Source organism: Aedes albopictus, chromosome 3 (assembly GCF_035046485.1).
Source record: "Aedes albopictus strain Foshan chromosome 3, AalbF5, whole genome shotgun sequence".
In the NCBI taxonomy this organism is placed as follows: domain Eukaryota; kingdom Metazoa; phylum Arthropoda; class Insecta; order Diptera; family Culicidae; genus Aedes; species Aedes albopictus.
Window position 1 is genome coordinate 234974234 of NC_085138.1, and position 12368 is coordinate 234986601.

General features: G+C 41.8%; 1 protein-coding gene across 1 annotated transcript in view; it reads left to right on the top strand.

The window, feature by feature from the left end:
- The window catches only part of LOC109432005 (uncharacterized), a 189070-nt gene that overhangs the window by 52501 nt on the left and 124201 nt on the right, over nt 1-12368 (top strand). The gene's annotated exons all lie outside the window — the stretch shown is intronic.

Genomic DNA, 12368 nt, shown 5'->3' on the forward strand with positions numbered 1-12368 from the left:
TTTTTGGAATTGCTTGAGGGATTATTCCAGAAACTCCTTCGGGGATTTCTTCATGAATTCTTGCAAGAGTTTTCTTGAAATATCTTCAATGATTTGCCCTGGAGTTTTTCCATGGAGTTTATCAAGAACTCCTTCAGGGGTTCTCTCACGAGCTTCTCCAGGAGCATTTTTCAGTGGTTCTTGTTTGGATCCTCTAGGAATTACTCCTCGAGTACACTCAAGGATTCCTCTAGGAGTTCCCTTAGAGACTCCTTTGGAACTTCCTCCAGGAATTTCTTCGCCTTTTTTAGTGTTTACTTAGAGATTTACTTCGAGATTTTTTTAGGTAAACCCTGACAGTATCATTCGGCTTCTGAATGATCCATCTTCTTTACAATGCACAGAAAAAAATCGGAATTTCGAACTACATATCCGCAAAAAACAGACTTTTCTGCACAATATCGTCGTACAGTTGCACAACTTCGTCTTTCGTAGATTGCATTGGTATCACAATTTTCAGAGCATGTGCCAGTTCCTGTCCGCGAACTGCACTCCGTCGTCACTGGAATCAAACAAATTGAACAAAACACTTGAGAAACTTCCTTGGGCATTGTATCTTCGTGCCTGCCACACGATATACAACACATACTGAATTTTCAGAGGATGCTCTTAGGACTGCCAAGATGGCCTCCATGGCCAAATGAAAGCGCGCGTGGGGCAGTTCAACCAAATGAAGGCGGACCCATAGGTTGATTCCGAAGGTAGATAGATGGATTAATAGGCGCCATGGGGGAGTAACATTCCAACTGACTCAGCTACTTTCAGGCCATGGTTGCTTCCGACAGTATCTACGCCGTTTCGGGCATACAGATTCTTCCGAATGCCCTGTTAGTGGTGGTTTAGAGGAAACGGCGGGACACGTTTTGTTCGTGTGCCCGCGTTTTCGCATAATGCGTGACTGCATGCTTGCCACATACGGGGAGGCACAACTCCGGATAATCTTCCTGACTAGAAGCACATAGCAAGATCATAATAAAATCAACTGTTGTGAGAAATAACAATTGTTGATAAAATTCCGATATAAGCATTTTTCCATGTGAATTGAACAAACCAATTTTTATAAAATTTAGTTATAATTTTAGTAACGAAATTATAACAAAACTTGTTTCATTTATTCAAACAAATGTATAACAACATTTGTTATATTATGCATTATAATAAAATTGCCTCTAACATAACTTCGTAATACGTTTATTGCAATCATTGTTATATATTTGTTGTAACAAAATTGTGTTTTTTTGTGTTGTCGCGAAAAAGAATGTTAATTTTTGTTATTTTGTTTACTCGAGCTAAGAGATTTATAACAAAACTTGTAACAAACTTGTTCTGGGATACATAACAAAACTTCACGGGGACAAATTTCGTTCATTTGAAACAAAAATATTCATGTTTATTCGGTAAACTGATAAAATTTTTAAAACACAAATTTAAATTTTTAAAACTAACTCAATTACACATTTATTTCGACAATACCCATTGAGGAGACCCCCGTTCCGCCGTTGAGAACATAAACAAAAAGAAGAAGGTAACACTGTAAACATCAACAGTTTGATCCCATGTGGCTAGCGAAAAATGGCCAAATTCTATTAGTAACACATGGCCAATATTGCTAAAAGTATTTCCTTCCGTCGCGGAATCCTACGTTTTAACGTTCGTGCGTATTTTCCGGTCCAGATACTGCTGTGTCGACTGTAAAAGCGAATCCAAACCTTATCGCTCGTACGGAAAGCCAACTCGGCAGCCATATTGTAGCGCGAATCCGTGACGTAAAAGCTAAGTGTAATAGCACCCAATCTAGTGAAGTGTGGTTGCCATTCTGTATGTGACCGTGTTTATGTGTTGTTCCCCGTGTTTTTGAAATGTACTGAACAAGTCAACAACGTCAACAATGTCGTCGGCTCGTAGTGCTTATATCACCGAAAGCGAAACAAAAATGGATATGTGTTCCTCTTGCGGCAAAGAAGCTCCAGCTGCTAAAGGTAAAGGCCCCAAAAAGGGCAAAAAGAAGAAGGACATCCAATGGATCTGCTGTGATAGCTGTCAAAATTGGTTTCACACAGTGTGCGTCAAAATCAGCGACGTGCTGCTACCAGAAGTCGGAAATTTCTGGTATTTCTGTGTGAACTGCAGTACGCTTGGGACACTCATCGCTAAAGTGCAACAGCAACCTGCTTCTCTTCATGCCGATGCCGACATTCAATCAGCTGTAAAGAAAATCGACGAAATCACTGCTGAAATTTCCAAACTAAAAACGGAGCTGGACGAAAGCAAAAAATCTAGCAAAAAGCTGCTAGATCGCATGCGCAGTCACCTTGCTGAAATTGAACGCTGAAATGCAACTGATAACGAATTGATTAGCAACATCCACAAGAAAATCGAGACAATCGAATCCGGCGCAAAATTAGCTAATGCATGTTCGTGGAGCGTAAACAACTGTAGAATTGCGATCAACAAAATACCTTTCCAGCAAGGTGAATGTGTACGGAACCTAGTAGATAATCTCCTGCTCTTCCTGGGGCTGGAAGATGCCGTGCCACGCATATCTAGTTGCTTCCGACTACCAGTGAAAGCTTCCAAATGGAATGACCGCTCGTTGTCTCCAACCATCATCGTAGTCTTCGATAGTAGAGAAACCAAGGAGGCGGTACTGCGGAGGTACTTCGAAAGGTACAAGGAAGTAAAACTTTCGATTCTTCAAAGTAAACTTCCCCTGGAAGACCGCTTTACAATGAACGAGGTGCTTTCTATCCAATCGTTCCGCTTACGTAATCTCGCGCTACGATTGAAGCAAAAGAAGCTCATCGATTCAGTGTTTATCCGAAACGATAGCATTGCTATTCGATTGCCCCATCAAAAAACGTACATCCCGGTTCAAGACCCCGAGCACCTACTGCAACTGACGCAGACTAACAACGACCCGGATGAAACAGCAGATTTCTACGATGCCGTATCGACCAACACCTCTTCCGCCTCACGACTATGATTTTCTCCGAGCTGACGACAGAACAGTACATTACATTCCCGAAATGCAAAACTTCAACCAACCTTCAAACCTGCGAATCGGCCATCTCAACATTCGTGGGCTCGAGCGCCACATCGATGGCGTTAAACTAGTTTTGGACAAGCAACAATACCACTTTTTCGGTGTAACCGAAACGAAGATGAGAGCAAGTGCCCCCACCGGACCTGTGAAAGTACCCGGATACAACTTCATCAAGCATTCCCTACCATCGGGTAGAGGACGTGGAACAAAAGCATGCGGCGGTGTTGGACTATATGCCAAAAAAGGACTCAAGGCTATACCCATTATCAAGTCTACGTTCTCAACGGAACACCCTATTTCCAAAAGAGTTGAGTACCTTGTCATCCGAACAACTATCAATGGGATTAACATCGGTATAGCAGTAAGGGCCTGTCCATAAACTACGTAGACTCTTAGGGGGGACGGGGGAATCTGGCCAAAGTCTACGCTCCATACAAATTTCGAAAATTTTGTATGAACAAAAGTCTACGAGGGGGGAGGGGGGGTTCTGAGATGGCCCAAAAAAAGTCTACGTAGTTTATGGACAGCGCCTAATATCCCGAGCAGAGGAAAATATCAAAATAATAACAACGGAATCACAAAACCTGTTTTTATATCTCGGTTTGTTATTATTAACTTATTAAATCATCACCGTTCCATAACATGTTCTGTTGGGCAGTCTTATTTTGTTATGATCGTGCTCTTGGTATATTTTCTTTAAATTACATTTCAATAACATGTTTTGTTGTAGCACAAGTTCAGTTATAATTGTGTCATTGAGACTGTACAAATATTTGATCATTAATATTACAACATAACTAGCTTTGCAATCAAAACTACACCATTCGAGATTTCCGTTGTTTACAGCATTCCGTGAGGAACTGTAACAGAAAATATTATTTTGTCATCAGTTTCTCTGGCATTACGTTTTAACTGTGACAGAGCCAACTTATCAGCCTTTTGTTTTATAAGCATTTAGCCATTTTTTGGAACCTTTTTTAATCAACTGGTGGAATTCAAGGACGAACAACACATTTTCGACAAAAATGTAAAAAAACAAGTCATCAAGAAGAAGAACTCCATTGATTATTTTAAGACATTTTATTTTTATTGATTTCATTGCATCGAGCCCACTTAGATTCATTTGGTTAAATGTGTCAATCAATGAGGTAATAATGTAAATTAATCTTATGAACAATGAACCACCTAATAAAGGGCTTCAAAACGTCGGTAGTTTTTCATCTTAAGTTGTTTGGAAAATAAACGAAAACTATTGTTTCTCTCTGTTTTCGATAAATAAATCGCTTGCGACAACAATAGCGTCCCAATTATGAATGAAACATTTAACAATAGATCATATTGTTGCGTATCCCATTGATCTCATATGGGACTTTGGAGGAGTTCCTATCCGCAACAGAAAAAAAAGCAAATTTTGTTTTCAGATTGTTATCAATAACTTAATCATATCAAAATTTGTTATTGAAATATTCTGAAAATTCGCTGTTATTAAGTTGTTTCTGAAACTAACAAAACATGTTATTGAACAGGTCTTCCAGGAACATTTTTTTGTTATAATTTTTGTTATTTTGCCGCTTATGACAGACAAGTTTATAACAGGATATGTTATGTAAATAACATGAAAATAACACTTTCCGTTACTCAGTTATTTTTCCAAAATAACACATTTTATTATGCTGCTGCTATTCCCTTCTGCTCGGGATACAACCCCTCCAGCACAAACGAGCTTTTCATACCTGCTTATGAAAAGCTTCTATTAGATATCACGGAATACGACCTCGACAGATTGTTCTTAATAGGTGACCTCAACGATAACATTACTGCGACACAACTCTCAAACAATTGTTTGAGCTTACACCGAATAAACAACACGTTCAACTTGAATATACTCCGAACACCACCCACTCGAATAACAGAGAACTCGTCGTCCACCATCGACCTAATGATTACAGATTGTCCACAGTTGATTAAGAAATCTGCCACCTCCACAGCCAATTCTATTCCGGATCACGACATTGTCTACCTCATCTGCGATGTGCGTGTGCAGAAACCTGTACCTCATCGCATATCATTCCGAAAACTCCGTAGCATCGATCCGGTCCGGCTGCAAGCCGATTTCCAAACACTCGACCTTCAACGCGTCTTCGACTGCAATGATGTCAATGCCAAGACGCGAATAGCAACGGAAATGCTACAAGATCTGCTAGAAACACACGCCCCCGAACGCCACGTTACGATTCGGGACAAAAGAACTCCTTGGATCAACAGACCAATCGAGCAAGCTACTGCGGCAAGAGACCTAGCATACAAACTCTACTCGCGTAACCCGAACAGGCGGCGCGGCGACCCGCAATGGAACGAATATTGTCGATTACGTGATAGGGCCAACTCGCTGATCTTCGCTGCCAAAAAGAAGTACTCGGATAGGAATTTCTCCGTCGATCTCCCCGCGAAAACCCTGTGGAGTAACCTGCGCAGAGATGGCATCCATAACAACAACAAGAAAAATTCCCCTGATGATATGACAGATGCTAATCTACTGAACCAGTTTTTCACGGAGGGACATCTCGAGCTACAAAACGGAGGGATTGAGGATAACCAGACAGTTCAGCAGAGAATTCCAGAGAGAGACGAAACGTTCGCGTTTCGTCATACAAACGCCGCCGAAGCAGCACTCTACATGTCGGAGATCACATCGAACGCGACTGGCTCGGATGGATTACCTATATCCTTTCTAAAGATACTTAGCCCATTCATTCTGCCCCTGCTAGTCCATTTGTTTAATTCGATCATCAGGTCACAGACATTCCCTGATATATGGAATAAAGCAATCGTAACTCCTATTCCGAAAAAATCAAACCCTGTCGAGCCGAAAGACTTCCGCCCCATCAGCGTCCTCCCGGCGATGTCAAAGATCCTTGAAAAGATTTTACTGGCACAGATCAACACGCACCTTGCTACCGAGCCATTCTTCGCTAAGCACCAATCAGGATACAGAAGAAGCCACAGTACAACAACTGCACTTGCCAAAGTCACCCATGATGTGTACAGCAATCTGGGTACTGTACGGTTATGGTACTCATTGACTTCTCCCTGGCGTTTAACTGTGTCCAGCATTGACTTCTCCAAACCAAGCTTTCCGAGGAGTCCAAGTTTTCCGGTACAGCATGTAGTCTGATCAAGTCTTTCCTGGAGAATAGAAGCCAGAATGTTAAAGTGGGAAACGTGCTATCACAAGAAAGACAGCTTTCGGCCGGGACGCCACAAGGGTCATGCTTGAGTGCCCTTCTTTTTAACTTGTTTATTAACAGCCTACCGAATCATCTACACTGTGAATACCACATGTATGCAGATGATGTACAGATCTACATCTCGGGTCCAATCGAAGACATAAACAATTTGATCAACACACTCAACCATAATCTGTCCATTATTGAGCAATGGGCCCGTGCAAATGGTCTTCACCCTAACCCCAACAAGACGCAATCAATAATTTTCAGCAAATCTAGGATCGAAACACCCAACCTAGCCGAAATCACTTTCTGTGGTGAAAATATCCCGTTTAGTACCAAAGTCGTTAATCTAGGACTAACAATGGACAACCGCCTGGAATGGACTGAGCATGTCAACGAAACGATCATGAAAGTCTTCAACGTTCTTCGGACTTTCCGTCGCTTCACCCCTGTCCTATGTACCGAAGTTCGGCTAAAGCTGGTACGTGCCGTCATCATGCCGATGTTCACATATTGCGATGTTGTCTACTTCCCGGGAATCTCGGCAGCACTCAAGGAACGTCTCCATAAATGCTTCAAAGCCTGTCTCAGGTGTGTCTTCAATTTGTCGCACCGGACATCTACGATTCCCGTCAGAAACACCGTACTTGGCCACGACCTTCCTGATAACTACCACCGCCGGATGTGTTGTTTCATGAGACAAGTCTGGCTCAGAACAGCACCACATTATATCCTACAACACCTGCCCAGAAGCCAAATGGAAAGGACTATGAACTTCGTAGTCCCCTTGAATAGTACTACCACCAGGAAGAGTATTCTAATTCACGGTGTTTCTATCTGGAACAGACTTCCAATAGAAACTAAAGCGAAACCGACAGCAGCATCTTTTAAATTAGTCCTTAGATCACTATACTAAACTCTTTTAATCACTATCATTGTAACTGCCAATTCATTAGTTAGTGTATAATTAATCCGCAATAATTGCTATTCATTGATGCTCTCCATGTAAAATTCCTTAGTTGTTTTTCCTTGACCCGATAATTATAAACTGGTTTACGTTCGATCAATAAATACAATTACAATTACAACAAAACTCACAAGTTCCAGCTGCAACATCAAACAAGATTTCCTCTTGCAAAAAAGGCAAGGCCTCTTGAAAAGGAAAACAAATATTTCCGTAGGGTCGACCTACCCCAAAAACAAAAATATTTACATTAATTTCTAACATAATCTGTCAGAAGATGCATTTTTGTTTCACACATGGATTGCATTCAAACGTGACGTTAAATTTGCTCCAAACGGTTTATTTTGGTGGCCTGAACAAATTGACAATTTATTTGAATTTACCTCAAATATTTTTGATTTTAACATAGTTTTTTTTCTGCGTGTTGATATAATTTTGTTAGGATTTCACAAGTTTAGTCTTACAAAATTAGATATAATCTTGTTATAATTGTTATGATTTTTGTTATATTTTTGTTTTAATTCGAACGAGTTTTGTTAGATTTTTTTTATTTTAACTACTAACGGTACATTAAAACAACCGATGTTACAGAAATCTATGAACAAAATAACACAACCAGTAATAATTTTGTTTTTTTTTTTTTCATCTAGTCGGGTTGCCCAGAAGATGTGAAGGGATGAATTTGGCTGGAATGCCGTTTCAACGGCTATCTCCCACGTCATCTTGGAGCTACAGAGGAGGTTGCGCGAGGACTCGGAGAATGGCTAGTTCAGATACGGTACAAGAGGTGATCCAAGGGTTCGGAGTCGGCTTTGTAGGTCAAGCCGGTGCCCTGCGGTCGAAATCGACACTTACAGCTATTAAGTGGCCACGGGTAGCGTTGCTGCTGTGACGTCGGTATTTTTTATAGAAAGAGGGCATCTGCTGGTTGGCAACACCGTAGAAAAACCTCATTCAAACGTCAAACGTCAAACGTCAGCTATCACATATAGCTGTCCTCTACGGAGGCAACTCGACTAAATGTTGGTCGGCACGTCATTTCCTCCGAAGGTGAAGCACGATTGTGGATACCGTGGCCGACACGGCGTTCCACTCGTCCACCCCCTCACATCCTCTCTACTATGTTATGGGGAGTAGTATCCCTACCGCATACCTCCCACTGGTTCGATCTCTGCTCCACGAAGCGTGGGCATTCGCAGAGCACGTGTTCTGCCGTCTCCGCCCTATTTGCACACTCCGGACATGAGGGTGAATCTGCATGCCCGAACCTGTGCAAGTACCACCTAAAACACCCATGGCCCGACAGGAATTGTGTCAGGTGAAAGTTTACTTCGTCATGGGGCCTACATGTCCACCGGGACACGTGCGGTATGGGTATGTGTGTCCACCTACCCTTGGTCGAAGAGTCCCAGACTGTCTACCATTTCATCTTCACGTGACGTAGGTCTACTGGGTTGGATGGACTGGGCTCGGGCTCGCGGTTGGAAAGGGGTCTCCGATAAGAATCGGGGCTGGTGCAGACCCTACTGTCAGCAACCTTCTGGTGCAGCTGATAGGGACTGATGGGTAGTGATACCCTACAAAATAGTTGGGCCTGCCCGCCTTCCGAGGACAAAGGGAGTGTTAAGGACCACTAAGGAAACTGGTTAAGCGGCAGCATGCTATCGTGCTATCGTGGTGGAAGCGAGTCTTCAATGTTTGTTGCTGCAGGCTACGCAGCTAACCTTGAGGGTGCGATGTGCAGTAGTTCTGAAGCAATGGCTTCTTGGTGGTTCCGAAGAGACGAAGGGTTTGGCGACCATAGGAATGTGTTTAGTGGGTCGAGGAGAGACTAGTCCTGGCTTTTACTTTTGTTGTAGAAGATTTCCTTAACCCGCACTACCGGACCTTCCCGTTCGGGTGTTTTTTTGAGCAGATTTTCCTCCTATGGTTTAGAAGGAAAAAAATGCTTTCAGTGTATAACGGCGAAAGTGCTCACACAAGAAGCTGAAAATCAAGATTTGTCCCAGTTGAGAAACTTATTTCAACTTCGAGTTTGGTAAAGGCTTTGCCAGATTTCGATCGACAATTGGAAGAATTTTGACGGAGTTGCCTACATTTTTGCCTTTCTCGTACACTAAGTGTACTGGAAAGGCTATATGTTCACTCCCAAAATGACTTTTTGATAGAAGGCCCGGAGGGTCGAGTCACATATACCAATCAACTCAGCACGACGAATTGAGGTGATGTCTGTGTGTGTGTATGTATGTGTGTGTGTGTGTGTATGTGTGTGTGTGTATGTGTGTGTGTGTGAGTATGTGTGTGTACAAAAAAAACTCACATCACTTTTTGGCAGTAAACCTCAACCGATTTTAATGACCAATGGTTCATTCGACGCGGAATCTGGTCCCATTGTTTCCTATTGAAAATGGTTCGGATCGGTCCAGCCGTTCCGGAGTTATGGTCATTTTGGTGTTCCGGAACGGTACCCCAGGAAGGGGCCAGATATGAAAACGCTGCAAAACCATTCATGCGACACATCAAACCCCGGCACATTCGAAAACATGAAAAACGGTAAACAGGAAAATAGTCTCGGACCATATCTGAACCGGTAGTGTCCCGGAACCGGTTCTGGGTGACCCGCCGGAAGTGGCCAAATATGAAAGTGAACCAAACCCATACATGCGACACATCAAACAGCGGATTTTTCGATAACCTGATAAACAGTAGGCAGGAAAATATTCTCGGACCATATCTGAACCGGTTTCGGGTGACCCGCCGGATGTGGCCAAATATGAATGTGAACCAAACCCATACATGCGACACATCAAACAGCGGATTTTTCGATAACCTGATAAACAGTAGGCAGGAAAACATTCTCAGACCATATCTGAACCGATAGTGTGCCGGAACCGGTTCCTGGTGTTCCGCCGGAAGTGGCTAAATATGAAAGTGAACCAAACCCATGCATGCGATACAACAAACAGCGGCTTTTTCGATAGCCAGGTGAACAGTAGGCAGGGAAACATTCTCAGACCATATCTGAACCGGTAATGTTACTGAACCGATTCCAGATGTCACGCCGGAAGTAACCAAGTATAAAAGTTAACCAACCCCTTACATGCGACGCATCAAATCGCAGAATAGTTTCAGATCATATTTGGAACAACCGATAGAGTTCCGGAACCGGTTCCGGGTGTCCCGCTGGAAGTGGTCAAATGTAGTAGATATCAAAACCCATGCCTGCGGCACATTAAACAGCGGCTTTTTTACATAAAGTGATGAATGATTAGTCAGAAAATTGGCTCAGACCACAATGAAGATCTTTATAAAGGCTACCGATAGTGTTCCAGGACCGATCTAGGGTGTCCAGCCGGAAGTGGCCAAATGCCAAAAAGAACCAAACTTATGCATGTGACACATTGAATCGCGGTCTTTTTTTAAACCATGAGGGACGATTAGCAAGAAAATAGGGTAACACCACATTAGAGTTCAGACCACATTAGAGGCTACCGATAGTGATGTAAAACCAGCATCGGGTGCTTCCAAGGGTGCTTCGCAGGAACTTCAAAAATGAACAAAGTCAATGCAAGCGATAAATATGTGTAAGAAAACAAAATCTTGACTGAATCAAGGCCACATACATACAGACGTCTTACTCTACTCACTCTCCATCGTCCTTGTTTTCAACGGTTGAATCAAATATTAATCATTGTTGTTCGTTTGACGTCTACTCAATACCAACATCAAGCCGCAGTGAAACGCAACCTGATTAGCATTTGGCGATTATTTTTTCGTAACGATGAATATAATAGCAAAATGTTACAAATAATATGTCTGTTTGTCTGTACTAAAGCAATCTCATCAAATCACTGAGGTGCAAAAATATACAGTAGGATAGGTCAACGTTATATGAGAATATTATCGAATCAACCCCGGAGAAAGGTTTTTCAATCCTCTTTTCCGTCTAAAACTACTGGGAATTTTTTAATGGGATTTAGTATGGGCAATTCCACTTGCTTGCATTTTTTTGTCAAATTTTACATGAATTTTGTAACCTATGATAATAAAATACAGCCTAAAGAAAAAACTATGTCGAAGACCGTAAAGCAGGGCTGCCCAACATACGGCCCGCGTAATCGATGAATGAAACTTGGCCCAAGGATTGAAATATTTGAAGATATTTCATATTTAAATAAAATTCAATATTAAAAATAAACTCGAAATAGGTAGAGAGTTTTGTTGAAAACTTTTCAAAGATTAAAAAATTTAAATACATAAATTTAAAAATTTTAAACTTGAAATGTTCAGCCAAATTTAAAGCAGAATTTCAGCAAAATTTACTGAATTTCAGAAAAACGTTGCTGCTGAACAGCAGAGTTTACTGAACAAATCAGGGAAGTTTGCTGAATTTCAGCAAATTGTTTGCTGCAACCTGCAGTTCGGCAAAATTCAGAAAAAAAAGTATTCAGGGTGATTTTTGCAAAAAATCAAGAATTCTTGCTCACATTTTTATGACCCAAATGGATTCAGGATTCAGAAACAGTTCGCATTACGTTGACGGAAAGATCATGCTTCGGAATGATGGTCCTAGCACAGAAACTAGCTAAACAAACAATAGTAGAATATTCCAAAAACAGGGACAGAATTCTAAACCGCCCGATAGGTAGAAGATTGTCCACATCACGACGGTTTCAAACCGAACGGACTCAATAAATACCAAAACTTCCGTGTGACATTTTTAAGTTAGGCAAGGCCATCTTGACTAGGAAACCTTGACCGATTGAACCCTTGATCGAAACGTCGGAAAAATCATAAACTAGTGTTTTCGATTCCCCCAAAAGGCTGAAGCCAACATTCAGCAAAATCATCCCAGTCGTATCCCAACCAAGGAAAGATCATGAGTACATGTTCGACGAGAAAGGCACTATCACCACTAGGTGGATTAATCTGGGTTTTTGATAAGACACCTTTAACTGTTTTTTTTAGTTTCTCATTCCGATTAATAATTTGGCTGTTTGCATTCAAATTGGGTCCAGGTGGGGTTTGGATTCTCGGAAATAACTATTGACCTGCCCTGAGGAGGCAGTGTCTTGCCGAGATATTTTGAACA